Source organism: Oreochromis aureus, linkage group 22 (genome assembly GCF_013358895.1).
Source record: "Oreochromis aureus strain Israel breed Guangdong linkage group 22, ZZ_aureus, whole genome shotgun sequence".
NCBI lineage: Eukaryota > Metazoa > Chordata > Actinopteri > Cichliformes > Cichlidae > Oreochromis > Oreochromis aureus.
Genome location: NC_052962.1, coordinates 6341536 through 6359589, shown reverse-complemented (window position 1 = coordinate 6359589; position 18054 = coordinate 6341536). Strand labels below are relative to the sequence as shown.

General features: G+C 38.6%; 1 long non-coding RNA gene across 1 annotated transcript; it reads right to left on the bottom strand.

Annotated features, from left to right (window-relative positions):
- Window positions 1–1162: 1162 nt before the first annotated feature.
- On the bottom strand, window positions 1163–2589 carry LOC120435520. The gene is made up of 3 exons (XR_005609784.1): window positions 1984–2589; window positions 1702–1776; window positions 1163–1307 (listed from the first exon to the last, which is right to left on the bottom strand). It is a non-coding gene; the product is annotated as an uncharacterized LOC120435520 (long non-coding RNA).
- Between the last annotated feature and the right edge of the window lie 15465 nt (window positions 2590–18054).

Genomic DNA, 18054 nt, shown 5'->3' with positions numbered 1-18054 from the left:
TCCCCATCCACTCACACTAATTTGCATTAACATCTGTCTAACTTAGTAGTATTAAAGCGCATCTTAAGTGTGATATCATAGCAGAATTAACACTGTCACTCTCCGTCAGTGGTTTACCCATACGGTAAAAAAATATATTTCAAAATATACAAAAAATGGCCAAAAAATATATGTGCAAAAATACATTTTAAAATATATTTATATATTTTGAAATATATTTTAGCACATATATTTTTGGCCATTTTTTGTATATTTTGAAATATATTTCAAAATGTATTTTAAAATATATTTAAAAAATATATTTATAATATATTTTGAAATGTGTTTTAACACATATATTTTTTTTGGCTGTTTTTTATATTTTGAAATATATTTATAAAATATATTCCAAAATACAATTTAAACTTATTTAAAATCATTCAAAAATATATAAATTTAACCCTTCATATATTTCTAAGAAAACACATTCACATGTAACAGCTGAAAGAAATCTTTATTTGATGTTTAAAACATACATATAGCATATCAATCAAGCAAGGAATATTCATTTTATAATTTTATTCTCATTACATACTTAAACATTCTAAAAAAACACAGACACACATATACATATATGTGTGTGTGTGTGTGTGTGTATATATATATATATATATATATATATATATATATATATATATATATATATATATATATATATATATATATATATATATATATATATATATATATAGATATATATATATATCTATAGATATATATATATATATATATATATATATATATATATATATATATATATATATATATATATATATATATATATATATATATATATATATATATATATATATATATCTATAGATATATATATATATATTCTATAGATATATATATATATCTATAGATATATATATATATATATATATATATATATATATATATATATATATATATATATATATATATATATATATCTATAGATATATATATATATCTATAGATATATATATATATCTATAGATATATATATATATATATATATATATATATAGATATATATATATATATATATATATATATATATATATATATAGAGATAGATAGAGATATATAGAGATATAGATATATATAGATCTATATGTACACATATGTGTGTGTGTGTATATGTGTGTGTGATTGTATGAACATAAGTCAACATACTTAAAATGTAATTTCTTTTCCTTTTCCGGCAGTCTCAGTTCCCCCAGCTTTCACTGCAATCCTCAAAGCCCCTCTGGACACATTGGGAAACCTCTTCCTTACCGCCACTGTAACAAACAAAAGTCACAGTTCTATTACTTTTATCAGAGTTAAAATAAAAATATGATTTATGTTAGCTGGCTTCATTTAGCAAACAGATATTTCTGTTTATATAGATACAGATATTAATACAGATATATTTTACGCATAATTTTACCCCTTTTTTTCCTAGATGGAAAGTCTATCCAGTTCACATTACAGTAATGCTAACACCCCTTTTGGTTGTCTCTCCTTACCCTCCAGCATTCATAAATCTGTTGACCTTCTTTGTCTGAGACCAACCACTACAATGCATCATCACCTATTTGTATTGGTAACTTACTTTGCAACCATTAAAATAGGTTGTAAAGTAAGTTACTTGTGCTGTATGCAATTTTAGATACACAGAAAGTCTTCACTTACTATATATGGCTGTCATAGTGTCCTTATGAAGGGCAGTTCTTCACTCTGCGCCGATGTCCGTTTTGATTTGTCCTCCTATAAAAAGCATGAACATTTGAGTGTTTGACTAGTTTTAGATTTCCAAAAATCTGACATTTGTACAACTAAACATTTGAGCTACAATGATATGCTATTGAGAGATACTTTTATGGGTACTTTTTGGTAAAGAAACTGGTGACAGAGTTGTAGGCTTTTTAGAATACTATTAGCTAACCATTTGAACTGACTTTCAATGCTGTTTACCTTTTAAATTGCTGTGGATCAAAACCTCCAGTGGGAAGGCGGCCATTAGAAGAACACACACCATTGAACCTGAAAACAACAAAAACAAACAAAAAACAGAACAATATATAAGAGTCAGGCAGAGTAATAAATCTCTTCTGAAGCAATATAGTTCATTTTGGGTGAAAAACAAAACATTCCCCTAAAATATATATACTGACATCAGCAATCAACATCATGATTGTAATTATTTCCTTTTTAGTACATCTACTGCTGTGTGCATGTGTCAAGCACTACGACTGTATCTATGCATATAAATTCACCATATATATCCTGCAAAAATGTTTTGTTATAGTCAAAAAAGGCAAACAAACAAAGGCATTCAATCAGAGGTGAGAAATTAATTGGGAATATCAATTATAGGTGAACTATTCTTTACCTACTAGCAATCATATTTGAATGTAAAATAAAATAGATAAATAAATAAATAATAATAAAAATAACATGATGCAATTAAAATGCACAACTTACATTAAGGAAATCTGCATTTGTATCCACAGGCTAAAAGTAAAACAGTAAATGTGTTAGTAATAGTACAGGTATTTGTAAAAAAAAAAAAAAAAAAAAAAAAAAAAAAAGGCAGTAACTGTTCTAGTGGGATGCTAAATGCAGAGATTTATATTTACAGTATAATACTGCATGTACAGGTAGCTGTGTTGTGAACTGTAACTGAATATTAGAGAATCTCAGAGAAATTAAATGTATTTATTTTTGAATTTATCAATCATAAAACCGTCTGTTTTGAAGGCCTGTTACGATAACAACTTTTTGTTGGTCGGTATATTGCCCCATAAACAATTGCGACAAGTTATGTCATTGTCATTTTAAGACCATTTTATGTCTTTGAATGTATAATCATAATATAACACCATAATAATGCAAGATCTACACATTTTCAATTGACAAACCAACATTTAGTTCTAAAAATATTTAGATCATGGAAATTAGGTATCAAAATATTAGATACCATAAAAACTTGAATAAATAGTAAATTGTCTAGCAAATAGAAAACAATGTTATTTAATGTTATTGTGTTGTTATTATTATATTTTATTTTTGTAAATATAATGGCAGATAAATTGCATCATTAACAATTATTGAGGTCATGTACATGTATTGTGTGTTAAGTCGATATATCGGTTATTGTGACAGGCCTACTGTTTTGGTATCATAACAAGCTTGTCAAACATGCATGACCACTAAGCAATGTCTAAGCGGTAGTATTAGTCTGAATGACAACAAACATAACTAGTGTTTTGGAAAATCTGTTAGAAAACAGTTATTTCAATAATTATGATTAGCATGTGACACAGACACTGCATAAAAACTACAACAACAAATACTTACTTTAGGAGGATGGGGAGGGCAGCATGAGGTTGAGACTTTGACATCTGTAAGAAACAAATTCATGTATTACAAACAAATCACTTAAAAATACATTAATGTGGCAGATGCAGTGTATAAGTACAATCAGGGCTGTCACAACAATGGGGTGGGGCCAAGTGGCTGCAACCCTAGGTACAATGTGCAGGTATATATAATTACATATAATATATGTGAATAAAGCAAGAATCAGTTTAGGTTAGTCACTGTGCTGACTGATGCTTGCTAGGTTTATATGATTGCAAACTGCACAAAAACAACAACAGCAACAACATTAATGACAATGACAAACAAAATTACTTACATTTATGTAAATCTCACATCATGAAGATCTGCATTCGATTTCATGGGCTGAAATAAATAGGCAGAAACATTACTGCTAAAAAAACCAAAAACTCTAAAAAGCCTAAAAATGACTTAAAAAGCAAGGAAATGTGGAACATTGTAATTAGCGAACATTAATAAAGCATAACTGTGCTTTGTTTCTAACCTTGGTAAGTAAGTACTCTGTAGCCAGAAGGACAGGTGGGATTTCTGTGAAAGCCAAATTAAATGTGAATAGGTTTTGATAGTTATTGTATATAACAAGTGTAAACAGTTTTATTTGTATTTTTTCCCTTTCTGAGAAGGCAGAATAATAAGAAAAGGCAAAAGTACGTCACAATATAATTAATTAAGTTACATATTGTGATTACCAAATTATGGAAGCGTGGAGCTGCCACCCAGGCAAAAGAAAAATAGAGCTATATCACGTTATAACATGAAATGTTTATTGTTCTAACATTATGCTTTTCATGTTTGTATAATATAATATCACGTTATTACAATATACATAATTATCACGTTCGCACAATATTGTACGGACGTGATAATTATGTACATTGCTCGTACAATGTTGTTCAAACATGAAAAGTATATTGTACTAACATGATAGTATGTTGTTAGAACGATAAACCTTTCACGTTATAACGTGATATACTTATATTTCTCTTTTGCCTGGGCAGCAGCTCTACGCTTCCGTGCTAAATAAGCGAGATTAAAGTAATATTATATGAGAAAAGGCACCTGCTAGCTTGATGATGGAGGCTTCATAGACCGGCCACCCGCCTTTTGGCTTCTTGTCGCCACTCCACCAAATAAAGGTCCGTTTCCTCCATGCCGGCTAATTATTCATACTCATTAAAATCTCGTATATGTTCAGTTGGCAGAATTGAGAATTTTACATCTTCCAACCACCTAATTAACGCGAACATAATCGGCTTGTTTCTTCCCGTCTCCTGTATCCGGCTGTTCCTCTCACTGTCGGAATTCGCGCCTCAGAGACGTCGTTATTTTTCAAAAAAAAAAAAAAGGAACAAAGAAAGAAACAGCAACAACTAATAAACAGTGTTTGTGCACGTTCATTGCACATTTGTGGGAATGTTTAAATATTTAATTTTTATTAATTACTTTTCATTATATCTTTATTTTTTAAACCACCATGGCAATGCGCATGCGCATACTCTCCTGCACGCAAAGGGCTTTGGAGTTGACGTAATGTCGCAATGCATTGTGGGAGCGCAGCACCATCTTGGCAGGCCACGAATCAAAACAAGATTGCTACGAACCATTCTGAAACGTAGCTCAAAAGAAAATGACGGTATAGAGACAGATTGTGTCCAGATGCAAAGAGACGGTACTTGATTGTTGAAATGTGGACCCGTATGAAATACGGCCGTGGAGTAGAAACCCTGAAGACCAAACCGCTATTGACTTAGCATGATCTGCTCTGGTACCTTGTCTGTGGAGTCAGCGCATACACGGCGCACCAATTTCGCAATTATAAATCTCTGGAGGCGCACATCCAATTCACCAAGGACTGGGTACAAGATTTGGCTATTTTTAAGCCTCCACGTTGTGAGTACTCCGTCATTCAAGCAAAGGTAAGTCAGCTTGAGTACTGCGAGTAAAATGCGTTTGATTCCCCCCGAACATTCAGATTAGTGCAAGCATAAATTCATTCATGAGGGGAAATTACAGTGAGAACATGTAGAGGCTCTGTTAGAGCGATAACATAGTGAGTTCAGTGCACTGATGTGATATTGTCCTGAAGGATTTAGTTATTCTTTATGGTTAAAGAAATTGCCCTAATTAATTCATATTTATTATAACTAATCCTAATTACACATCTTGCTTCCTTGTTTGTGTCCTGTGTCACTAAAAATACATTCTGCTTTAGTTTTATACATTGATTAATGACCTGCAGAATCTCCTTATCATATTAGGTGTCCATAATTGTCACTTAAAGTCAAACATTATGTTTTCTCCCTCTTGAAAGTGATTACATCCTTGCATTACATACTTTAGGCTCATTTTTTGCTGCTAGGTTTCTAAAAAGAAACAGGCAGATTTAGAATATAACATGCAGCGTTCTTTAGATGGATACATAAAAACACTTTATTTGTTACATTTATTATAAGTGGATTTGAAAGTAGATAAAACACATTTGTGTCGGCCTTGGCTTATTAAAGCTCTTGTCTTTAAATGAACTTTGTCTGTGTGTGTTTCAGGTACTGCACTCTTAAAGACTGAATTGCAGCATTGCAGCCACAGGTCATTGTGAGCATCACAGGGAAGGTTGAAGCCGCCCACTGCACCTGTATGGCCGGAGTCGTGGAGACCTGCAGCCATGTCGCTGCTCTTCTGTTTAATGTAGAAGCAACAGTGTTGATCTGTGGTACAAGGACTTTTACAGATGAACCTGCATACTGGGTTTTGCTGGGTAATATGAGCAAGATACAGCCAGAGGTTGGCCATAAGATAGACTTCTCCTCTTCAGCTGCCCAAAAAAAGGTTCTTGATCAAAACATAAACAGACCATTCGTTGTGACAGGTAAAAGAAGCCATCCTCAGAAAAGAAAAGTTCCACCTGCTACTGTGGAGGAGTTGGATCAACTGATGGGACAATATTTTTCCAAGCATAGTTCTGTTCTGAATAACCCATAATGTTTTAATTTAGGGGGCCATGTAAATAATTTGCATTTACTGAATATGTACTTACTAAGTACCACTGTTCAAAAGTTGAATAAAGAAACAAAGACATGTTTGCCTATTTTTAATTAAAAGCACTTTGTAGAACATCAAATCAGTTACCATGTAGAATCAATGTCATGTATAGTTTACAAATGACAAAATGTTTACATAAAATCATGACAGCATTTAAATAATATCACCCACTACTACCATTCTGTAATTTAATGTCTCTTTTGAAAACTTATCACTACATAAACAGCACAAGACTTAAGAGTATTTAACAAGAGCATTTTTCCCTGGTTTTACTACCACACTGGGGCACATGTTCACCAAAACGCAGCAAACCTTTGCCATTTTATCCAGGAGGGTTACCTTTTTACCTACACATGGAAGAAGTAATCTGATTGGTATGGTGGTATGTAGCATGTAGTTTGAAGCAGGGATTTCGTAGTGCCCCATGTGTAGTGTTGGAACCCAGTCAGGATTTGTTTCTTTCATTTCATAGGCTGGTTTGCTGCAATAATGCCAAATAATTAGCAACTCTATAAATAGAAGGTAGTTCTGCATGTTTGTTCTAAGTTTGTGCTATGATCTTAGAGCGCATTGAAAATAAAACTAACAGGCTATAAAGAATAATATGAACTTATTCAGAACTTACCTGAATGAAAATACTGAAGCACACCAACAGATATCTGTGGATGGTAGAGAACTGAATATCAGCTCGTCTCGCAGCTGCTATCCAGGCTAGACGCCTTCTTTTGGTAACATCCAACACATAAGCTTCCTCATGATGCTTCCAGGTGAGGAAACAATGAAAAGAGAGCCTGTTTTCAAGCTTATTCCTTTGCCGGTAGTGCAATCTAACATTACAACCGACCACACAGCAAGCATTTGTTTGGCCTGCTAATATGGCACCTCGACCAAAAATCCTGGCTACGCCCCATCCCGTAAGATCATGCTCCAGAGTCCTATTAACGTATGGATCTAGAAAGAAGACGCTGCATTTTTAACTCTGAGGGAGATGGAGAATGAGCCTATTTCCAAAAAAAGTGGAGTGTGTTCATTTAAGTACTATATTGTATATATTGTCAAAAACTAAAGTGTACATAGCAGTTGTTGTATCTTGTTTACTGTATCACTGACAGATAATTTCAAAGTCAATGAACGCTACATTACAGTGAAATATTGTGTAATGTCTAATACTGTAAGCAAATGAATAAACAACCTAATTCGTGATAGACCTTTGACTCTGTTTTGTTTGAATCCAACTGTTTTTTGCAGATGTGCATAAAACATGTTACTTTTAGTATTATTATCATTATAATCATTATTGCACTAAATACATTTTAAATAAAGGATACTTTGATATACATTCTACTGTCAGGTTGGAAATGTATTTTCTTCATCCTAAAATATGTTTTGAAATGTATTTTGGTTTGAAAGAAATATATTTTCAATTTCAAAAATATATTTTTGTGGAGCATCACAAATACAAAATATATTTACCATATATTTGAAATATATTTTGGCCAGGAAAAATGTATTTTTTTACCGTATGGGTTAATTGGAATGTTTCCGTTTTTTGTTTCTTTTTTTTTCCCCTCTCGTTTTTTCCTCTCTCTTTTCCCCCTCTTGTTTTTATGCTGCTCACCCTTGTCCTTGGTTTCTTTATTTATTTATTTATTTCACTGCTTCGATCACCTGCTTCCACACTCATCCAGAAACAACATCCTTTATTTCGACACATGCACACACGATCACGCACAGTCATGCGGCATAACGGCAGCACATTTACATCAGTCAGACAGCGCACACAGTCGTATAGGATACACACACTTAAGCCAAGCGTACTCATATTAGTAAATATGCACACACATAGTCAGACTCAGGGAGCATCTCGCCACATATTCCTTCTGTCTCTCCCTCTCTTTATTTATGAACAAGTGATGTTTTCTCTCCACCTGTCTAAGCAACACACACAGCATACACCCCTAGTTATACACAGACATCTATGGGTGCACTAAGATTCGTCTCATGGAATGTAAATGGAGCTGGCTCCAGAGAAAAGAGGTTAAAAATATTTAACCAACTCAAAAAACTACAGGCAGATGTTGTCCTTTTACAAGAGACCCACAGACCTCTTAGAGGTTCGAATGAACTTAAAACACCTGAATTTCCTAATGTGTTCTCAGCTTGTTATAACTCTAGACAAAGGGGAGTAGCGATTTTAATCCATAAAAAAATTAATTTCACAGTACTCGATACAGTTATAGATCCAGAGGACAGATTCTTAGTCATTAAACTATCTATACTTGATAAAAAGCTATGTATTGTAAGTGTATATGGTCCAAATGTTGATGATCCCTCATTCTGTCACGGTTTTTTCAGTGCACTCTCTGAACACTTAGATGGCACACTTGTTCTTGGAGGCGACCTCAACCTTGGACTAAATCAGCGGTCCCCAAACTTTTTTGCGCCAGGGACCGGTTTATGCCCGACAATATTTTCACGGACCGGCAATAAGGTGTCGCGGATAAATACAACAAAATAAAACTAGTGCCGGTACCGAAAAAAAGAAGATTTATTCATAACACACGTGAAAAGACCCAGGAAAACCGAGTTAACGATAAAAACGATAACAAAATAACGCTGAAAACCGATAAAAACCCTGAAAACCATACATTTCACACCTGAGCCTCAACTCTCGCGGCCCGGTACCAAACGACTCACGGACCGGTACCGGTCCGAGGCCCGGGGGCTGGGGACCGCTGGACTAAATGAAGAAATGGATAGGCTCAATACAGCAGGAAATCAGCGTAATTGGCAGTCCACAAATATAATCAAACAGTATATGAGCGACTGGTCTTTGCGATGCATGGCGCTCCCTTCACCCCACCAGTAAGGAATATACTTTCTTCTCACATGTTCATCGCTCCTACTCTCGTCTGGATTATTTTTTGGTCAGCAGCTATTAAATGAGATAATTGATAAAAAAAACCAAATTCTTAGTACAAAGACTACGCTTACAAAATTATGAACATAGTAATAAATCCGGTCAATTTCTAGCAAACCAGCTAAAAATAAAGAAAGAAAAAACAACTATATGTGCTGTTCAAGATTCATCTGGGAATACAGTATATGAACCAAAACAAATAAACAACATCTTCAGGGATTTCTATAAATCGTTGTATTCACCACAAATAAACCCATCTAAAAAGGAAATTGATCAGTTTTTAGACAACATAACTCTCCCAAAATTATCAGACTCTCAAGCAATTGCACTGGATTCGCCACTGACATCAGGTGAACTCCAGGAAGCCCTGATAAGTATGCCCAATAATAAGGCTCCAGGTCCAGACGGCTTTCCTGCAGAATTCTACAAAGAATTCTGGACGATTCTAGCACCAGTTTTTTACAGAACGTTGTTGGAAATCAAAGAAAAGGGCAGACTTCCATCAAATATGAATTCTGCAAACATTAATCTCCTGCTAAAACCAGGCAAAGACCCTAAATATCCCTCAAGCTATCGTCCAATATCCCTTATAAATGTAGACCTCAAAATTATCTGCAAAGCTCTCTCGAAGAGACTAGAGAAAATAACCCCCCTCTTAATTCATCCTGACCAAACTGGTTTCATAAAGGTAGGCACTCATCAACAAATACACGTAGATTACTTAATTTGATAGACTACTCATACAGTAAAAACCTTGAAACTACAATATTATCTTTAGATGCAGAAAAAGCGTTTGACAGAGTTAACTGGAAATTTCTATTTACAACTTTAAACAAATTTGGTGTTGGATCTTCTTTCATCAACTGGTTAAAAATATTATATAATTCCCCAACAGCTTGTGTCAGAACAAATGACCAGACATCCTCCAGCTTCTGTCTCCTGAGGGGCACCAGGCAGGGATGCCCACTCTCCCTTCACTGTTTGCAATTTTTATCGAACCACTAGCAGCAGCAATTAGACAGAATTCAGTAATTAAGGGCATAAAATGCAAGAACATGGAACATAAAATCAGCCTTTATGCGGATGATGTGTTACTCTTTCTCCAAAATTCACAAACCAATATCTCTGGGGTGATTGAACTGATTCTTTTGCAAGAATATCAGATTACTCAATTAACTGGTCAAAATCTACAGTCCTTCCGATTAATTGCTCCTTCCATAATTCCTCTTCTACTCCACTGCAATCGGAAATATAAAATATTTAGGTATTAATGTTTCTCCCAAGCTTGCAGATCTAACTAAATTAAACCATATCCCACTTTTAAAGAAAGTAGAAGGTGATCTGGCTAGGTGGAAATGTCTACCCATATCACTCATGGGAAGGGTTGCCGCTATAAAAATGATGGTATTGCCAAAAATAAATTATTTATTCTCAATGATCCCAACTAAACCGCCGCAAGATTGGTTCAGATCTCTAGATTCATATATGTCCAAATTCCTTTGGAAAAATAAGCCCCCACGTATAAGCTTAAAAACATTACAAAAGACCAAGGATAAAGGAGGATTAGAACTACCTAACTTTCAGCACTACTTCTTAGCCAACAGGCTTCAGTTTATCTCAGGATGGCAAAAACATACCCTCTTAGATGAACCTTGGCTAGATGTAGAACAAGCACTTTGCAATAATCTAGAGATTTCAAATCTACCATTTATCAGCTCAAACATCCAACGACATGAATGCTTCAAAAGCATCAACATCAGCTCTTCTCTGACAGCATGGTGGGAGTTTCTGAAGTTGACAGTCTTCATTAATCCCATGCACATGTACACCTATCTGGAACAACTCTGACATATTACAAAACAATAATATGATAAACTTTTCAGATTGGAATGGTAAAGGAATCAAATATTTAGAACATATACTAGAAGGAACAGAATTTATTTCATTTGACAGACTAGTTACACAATATGGGATCAGCAAGAAAAGATTTTTAGAATATCAGCAAATTAAATCCATAGTAAAAAAGAGATTTAAACCAGGTCAAGATGAACTACAAACACCACCAAGTGTGGTTCAATTTCTGACTCTTAAAACCCCCAAATTACTGTCCAAAATATACAGAATGCTTTCTAAAATAGATGAATCAATATCACTTCCTATTGCAAAATGGGAAGCGGATTTATCAGTTAACTTAGACCAAAACTTCTGGTCTCAGATTTGCTCAAAACCTTTCATCTAATTAGAAATCCCAGTCTTCAATTAATTCAATACAAAATACTACATAGAGTGCACTATACAGGTCATCGGATGTTCAAGATGGGCTTTACATCTACCAACAACTGCTCACACTGCCAAACCAATTCACCGGACAATTATATCCACGCTCTTTGGTTCTGTCCACCAGTTCAGAAGTTTTGGCACGAGATATGTGAAGACTTATCAAAGTGTCTGAAATGTAACATTCCAACTTCGCCTTTAGTGTGTTTGTTGGGCAGCTTAGATAATGTCACTACGGAAAAGAATATAGCCCATATGGTTTTCACTGCACTATGCATAGCCAAGAAAACAGTCCTCATGAACTGGAAAAATAAAAATAATCTTAATTTTAACCAATATAGAAATTATCTATTAGATTACATTAGTCTTGATACAGCCTCTGCCACCACATCAGATCAATTTCTCTGGGCTCCTTTGATCAGCTCCATCACCTAGTGGGGGTGGGGGGTCATAGTTTGGTCCCACCTTCACTGTTGTGATAGGTGTGGGGGTAGGGACAGGCTTAGGGCATCGGGGGGTTCCCCAGGAGCATCTTCCTTGGGGGGCTCAACCCGGGGTAGCGGTCATGGCCAATTAAGGGCTCTGTTGGCTCTTGGGTGACGGTTTCCTCGTGGCTGCGTGCAGCAGGGCTAGGGAGGTCTGTGCTGACGGACGTGGGTTACTGACCTGGTAGCCTGGCTGCCCCTGGGTGGGTCCGGGATGGGCGTGAGGTTCTGGGGCGTTCCGTCTCTGGGCTGGGGCCCTGGCCGGGCCTCAGGGGCCTGGGTCCTGGTTGGTGTGTTGCGGGGTTGTGGGGGGGGGGGTGTATGGGGGCCCGGTCCTGGCGCAGGGTGCCACCGGTGCATCGAGCCACCTGGGGGGCTCTTCAACTGGTGGGGGAGGTTGTCACATCTTGCAGGAGCTTTCCTCTCTTGAGAACTCTCTCTGCAGGAGGGGGAGATACAGGAGAGGTGGAGGAAGATCTCAGCCTGGGCGTCTATTGTCTTGTGTAGTCTGGAAGATGATGGATGATGGGGTGGGTGTAGTTTTCTCTGTGGTGGGGTCGGGTGGACTGTCCCGGGCTCTGTGGGGCCGGCGGGCGCTGCTGCACTGGGCCCCGGTCCGGATGGGCCTGGGCCCCCTTTCCTGGCGGGTTGCAGAGTATGGGGGTGCCTACTGGGGTCAGTGAGGGAGCTGGCCCCAGGAGGGGTCACTGCCCCTCCTTCCTTCCCTCCCCATCTCCAGCTGCCTCCCTCTTCTCGCTCCACCACAGTCACCCACACATGCAGGGCCTTGGGGTAGGGGTGTGTCACCAGGGTGCAGGGAGGCATCCCCCCTCTGTCCCCTTCTGGCTGCCTCTGCCTCAATTTTATCCCACAACTTAGACATTCACATTACTCACACTCTCATTACACATACATATAGGATCTTGGGGTGGGCACGCCACACAGAATCCAAATTACCATCAGGGTGTACACCTCACCCCTGGCGTCGTTGCCCACCTCTCAATTTTAAATACACGTAGACATTGAGGGCTAGCAGGAGGGGCTATGCGCTTACCTGCTGCTCTGGCAGGTAGCTCCATGCCCTCCTGGGTTTTAAATGCACCTTAGAACACACATACATCAACACTACATATGAGCGGGTGGAGGGAGGTTTGGAGTCTTCACACACCCCGTTCTCTGCGGCCTGCTGGGCGGGGGGGCTAGGAGGAGGAGTTGGCCGTCCGACTGGGGTCTGGAATGTGGGGCCTCCCTGCTGCTGCGGGTCGGGCGGTCTGCTTCTCCCCACCGCAGGGAAAAGGGTAACACCACCTGGGTCTGGGTGCAGTTTACCCTCCAGGGGCAAGGGTACCCAGACCCGGTTCTTAGAGTACGCTTGGGAGAGTGATTGTGTGTACAGCGTCTCTTTTATGTCTGTCTCCGCGTTGGTTGAGTGTGGAATAATTGCCTATGAGAGCATGAGGGTGGGAATGGATGTTTGTATCTGTGTGTGCCTGTATGTCTGTGTCTATATGTCAGGTTGGGTATCAGACGCCACCTCTCTGGGGACATCTCAGGCCCTCCAAGGTTTGAGGCCTATCTCCCCCACCACTTCCCCTGCCGGTGGTGGGCGCCCTCAGACATCGGTGCGTTGGTGGTTCTCTGTGTCCGGGGTGGGTGCCCAGGTACACACCGGCTCACTCCTTGGCGGCTGCTTATCGGGGCCTGGAGCCTGGGGCTCGCTCGGGCCACCGGAGGCGGGTGCCCTCGGCCTCGGCCCGGGCTCGGCCACTCAGGCACAGCTGGCTGCCAGCGGAGCTCACGGGCACGTCACTGCAACCCCCCCTGGCTTCTGCTCCGCGGCTGCTGAGTGACCCCTCATCTGGGACTCTCCTCAGCTCTTTCTGGGATAGTGACGCAGCTGCCCCTCTGTTGGTCTTCCTTGGTCTCTTGTGTTCTGGGGGCCTCTGGATGTCTAGAGTTTTGATCTCCTCCATACCTGCGTCATGCCCTGGAGGACGGGGCAGTGGCCCCACCCTCTAGCAGATCATTACATGAGGGAACCTTTAAAACAAAAACAAACAAACAAACAAACAAAAAAAAACAAGCGGCGTCCATGCTCACAGGTGTACACACAGGTGATCACACACAAACTACACCCTTTTTGGCTCTTACCTCAAAGCACACTGTGCGCTGTCGATCTTCGTGCTGCACAGTAATGTCTAACATTTAGTATTTACTGTCATATTCCCACAGATCATTGTGATGTTGTTTATTACTCTCGTTTTCTTCTGCTTGCTTTCTTTCTTTCTTTCTCAACAGGTGATCCAGATGATCGATATATGTATTTTTTGTCTGCTTATTCTGTTGGTTTTGTTTTTTGCCCTTTTTCCCGTCCCTCTTCCCGCTGTTTTTCTTTCCCTCTTTCTTTCTCCCCTTTCTTTCCCCAGTTAAGTCTGTCCCGTATTCAGGAAGTGAAAATAAAATAAACAATAAAGGTGAATCAAATGGACCATTACGGCAAGGCTGGGATGGTCAATTTGTCAAAAGTAAATCCGTTGGGCATCTTTCTTCGCCTTTAGACAATAATTCTGATGGCAAAAGAACCAAACGGGACAGGTTAAAGAAAAAAAAAAAAAAAAAAAGGTGAGTAAAAAATATATTCCACAGTACCCGTGTGTTAATAAGCATGCATGTGCAGGTACACATGCTTCAAATATCAATAATGCGCATCAATTCTGTCACTACCCTGCTTTTGCGCACCACTTTCTTATATACGTTTTTCTTGTTAACACACAGAGTACACACCGCTGTGCACAGCGCACGCACACGCAAAGTCAGCTGATCTCATCTGATGCAGATCTGCTCCTTGATCAAGTGACATTTGTCTGGATTTTTGGCACGAGTGGCGTACGATCAGCACCGCGGCTGGATGGCCCGATTTACATACCCAGCGCAGCTGATACTCACCAGAATAATTTACTAAAATTATATGGACTCCTGTTATTAAGTCCAGTTCAGTCTGTTAATGTTGATAACGGTTTGTTGCTAAGCCTAATAACTTAAATAAGAAGCTTGAAATGTACCCGTCCCATTTTCCCCTTTATTGTTTTTCCTCTGTGCTGTAAATCTTCTGTCTAAGAAGAAATCTGCTGCTGTTCTGAGAATGAGCTACCAAAGCTTTTTCTGAATAAATCAATAAAGATCCATTTATGGAAAGCTGTGATGAAGGCAGTTTTGTCTTTAATTATATTCAACAATATAACATATTTGACCACTTTTAAATGATTTTTCTAACTTTAATACGCTACAGTTAAGGTTATATACCTAATTTCTAGTAAGTGGCCCAGCCCCTCCTATATTTTTATGTATGTGGCCCTCAGTGAAAAAAGTTTGGACACCCCTGATTTATTACTTCTAGGCTGGACTACTGTAATTCATTATTATCAGGATGTCCTAAAACCTCCCTGAAAAGCCTTTAGTTAATCCAAAATGCTGCAGCAAGAGTACTGACAGGGACTAGAAAGAGAGAGCATATTTCTCCTGTATTGGCTTCCCTTCATTGGCTTCCTGTTAAATCCAGAATTGAATTCAAAATCCTGCTCCTCACATACAAGGTCTTAAATAATCAGGCCCCATCTTATCTTAATGACCTTGTAGTACCATATCACCCTATTAGAGCACTTCGCTTTCGCACTGCAGGCTTACTTGTTGTTCCTAGAGTATTTAAAAGTAGAATGGGAGGGAGAGCCTTCAGTTTTCAGGCCCCTCTTCTGTGGAACCAGCTTCCAGTTTGGATTCAGGAGACAGACACTAGCTCTACTCTTAAGATTAGGCTTAAAACTTTCCTTTTTGCTAAAGCATATAGTTAGGGCTGGACCAGGTGACCCTGAATCCTCCCTTAGTTGTGCTGCAATAGACGTAGGCTGCCGGGGAATTCCCATGATGCATTGAGTTTTTCCTTTCCAGTCACCTTTCTCACTCACTGTGTGTTAATAGACCTCTCTGCATTGAATCATACCTGTTATTAATCTCTGTCTCTCTTCCACAGCATGTCTTATCCTGTCTTCCTTCTCTCACCCCAACCAGTCGCAGCAGATGGCCCCGCCTCTCCCTGAGCCTGGTTCTGCTGGAGGTTTCTTCCTGTTAAAAGGGAGTTTTTCCTTCCCACTGTCGCCAAAGTGCTTGCTCATAGGGGGTCATATGATTGTTGGGTTTTTCTCTGTATCTATTGTTGTACGATCTCCTGTACAATATAAAGTGCCTTGAGGCGACTGTTGTTGTGATTTGGCGCTATATAAATAAAATTGAATTGAATTGAATTGAACTGTGTGTGTTCTCCGTGTGTGTGTATTGAGGCTCACTCTGTCCCTAATACAAAGTGCAGTGCAATACAAATTGTGGAAATGTCCGTGCTACTTCAGGGCCATCAGTTTTCATTACTTGGACTGAACAAAGACTGAACGTAGGGTGTCATCACAAGACCTTTCTAGTGGAAAATCTTCCGTGGAGCGAGTTACCATGACCGACGGCACCTCCAGTGAAGGTCCTTCCATTCCCTCCCAGAATCAGCAGCAGATAACCCAGTGTCACCGTTGAGCGCAGAAAAGACCCCGCATGTCCCTACCAGTCACCACGACACACTGTTCCAGTAATAGACTGAATTCCCGGCACTTCCAACAATCCTGTCTGACATCTGGTCGACCCCCAGTGAGCTGGGTGTGGTGTCTGTAGCCCCTGGGACCTGCGAAGAGACATAACAGAATGGCTTAGTGGGATGGAACACCCGTCACTGGTGAGGAACCAGATCGAGCAAGGTTTGGCAAGCAGTAGCCACATAGATACCAGTAGTTTTCCCTCACTCTCGCGTCCTCGTGTGACGGATTGTTTTCATCTTCATCTAAACTAAGTACTGGTTGACTATTTTCATTCTCTCTCTCGGATTGCTCTGGTTCAAACTGGAAAGATTGAACAGAACCCATTTCCAGTGCGCTGTTAACTGTGAACTCGATGCGGTGCAACCGTGTGACGTCACTACCCAGAGTGCATTGAGAAGTAAATAACAATGGCGGGCTACTGGTAAATCGGTTTTATATAAAATGTGCTTAAAAGGAAAACATTTGGCATATTTTAATACCACATATATGTTATTGAAAGCACAGTGCATATTTTAGTGCAAACGTGTTAATAGCCGGGGTTCCCTTTAAAGAGACACCACACCATTGTGACTGTTACAGGGTGGATAGAAAAAATAAGTTACACGCTTTACCCACTCACTTAAGATTGGTAAAGGAAAGAATGTGACACTTTGCAAAACACATGCTTGTGCAAAAATATGCTGCCAAAATCACAATTCAATGTGTTAGTGAAAGGATATAACTAAAATTACTTGTATCAGAATATCAGACATAAATCAGCATGATGAGATAAACTGTTGTATGTAGTTTTTGTATTTTCAGAAATCTCTCTGGTTTAATTGGTCAGTGGATGATTTTGCTGTATAAATAAACTCAATCAACATGTGATTTTTAAAAATGATCATATTCAGAATATATCCAGTACATTGTTGGCTGTGACCAACATTATTGCATTTATTTTCCTGAAAAGGAAGTGTCTGGGATAGACACCAATGTTTTATGTAAACTTTTATTTGAGCAGAAAAAAAGAAGAATGGTTGAATACCTGAAATCATCAGGTAAACCTTTGCTACTGCAGTGTGCGTTATTGGAAAGGAATGTATGTGAGGCTAGGGTTCTGGTTAGTAAATTAGGATTAGATAATAATATCTGTATAAGAGTTGGTTGTAGGATGAATAGTTACCAGATCTTCCTAGAATAAAGATGAAACAAAAAATTTATACTTCTTTTGTTCATATATGAAAAACATAGCAGAGGGCAAAATACATTTCTAAACCTAAATGACACTCTATCACAGGTTGAGATAACA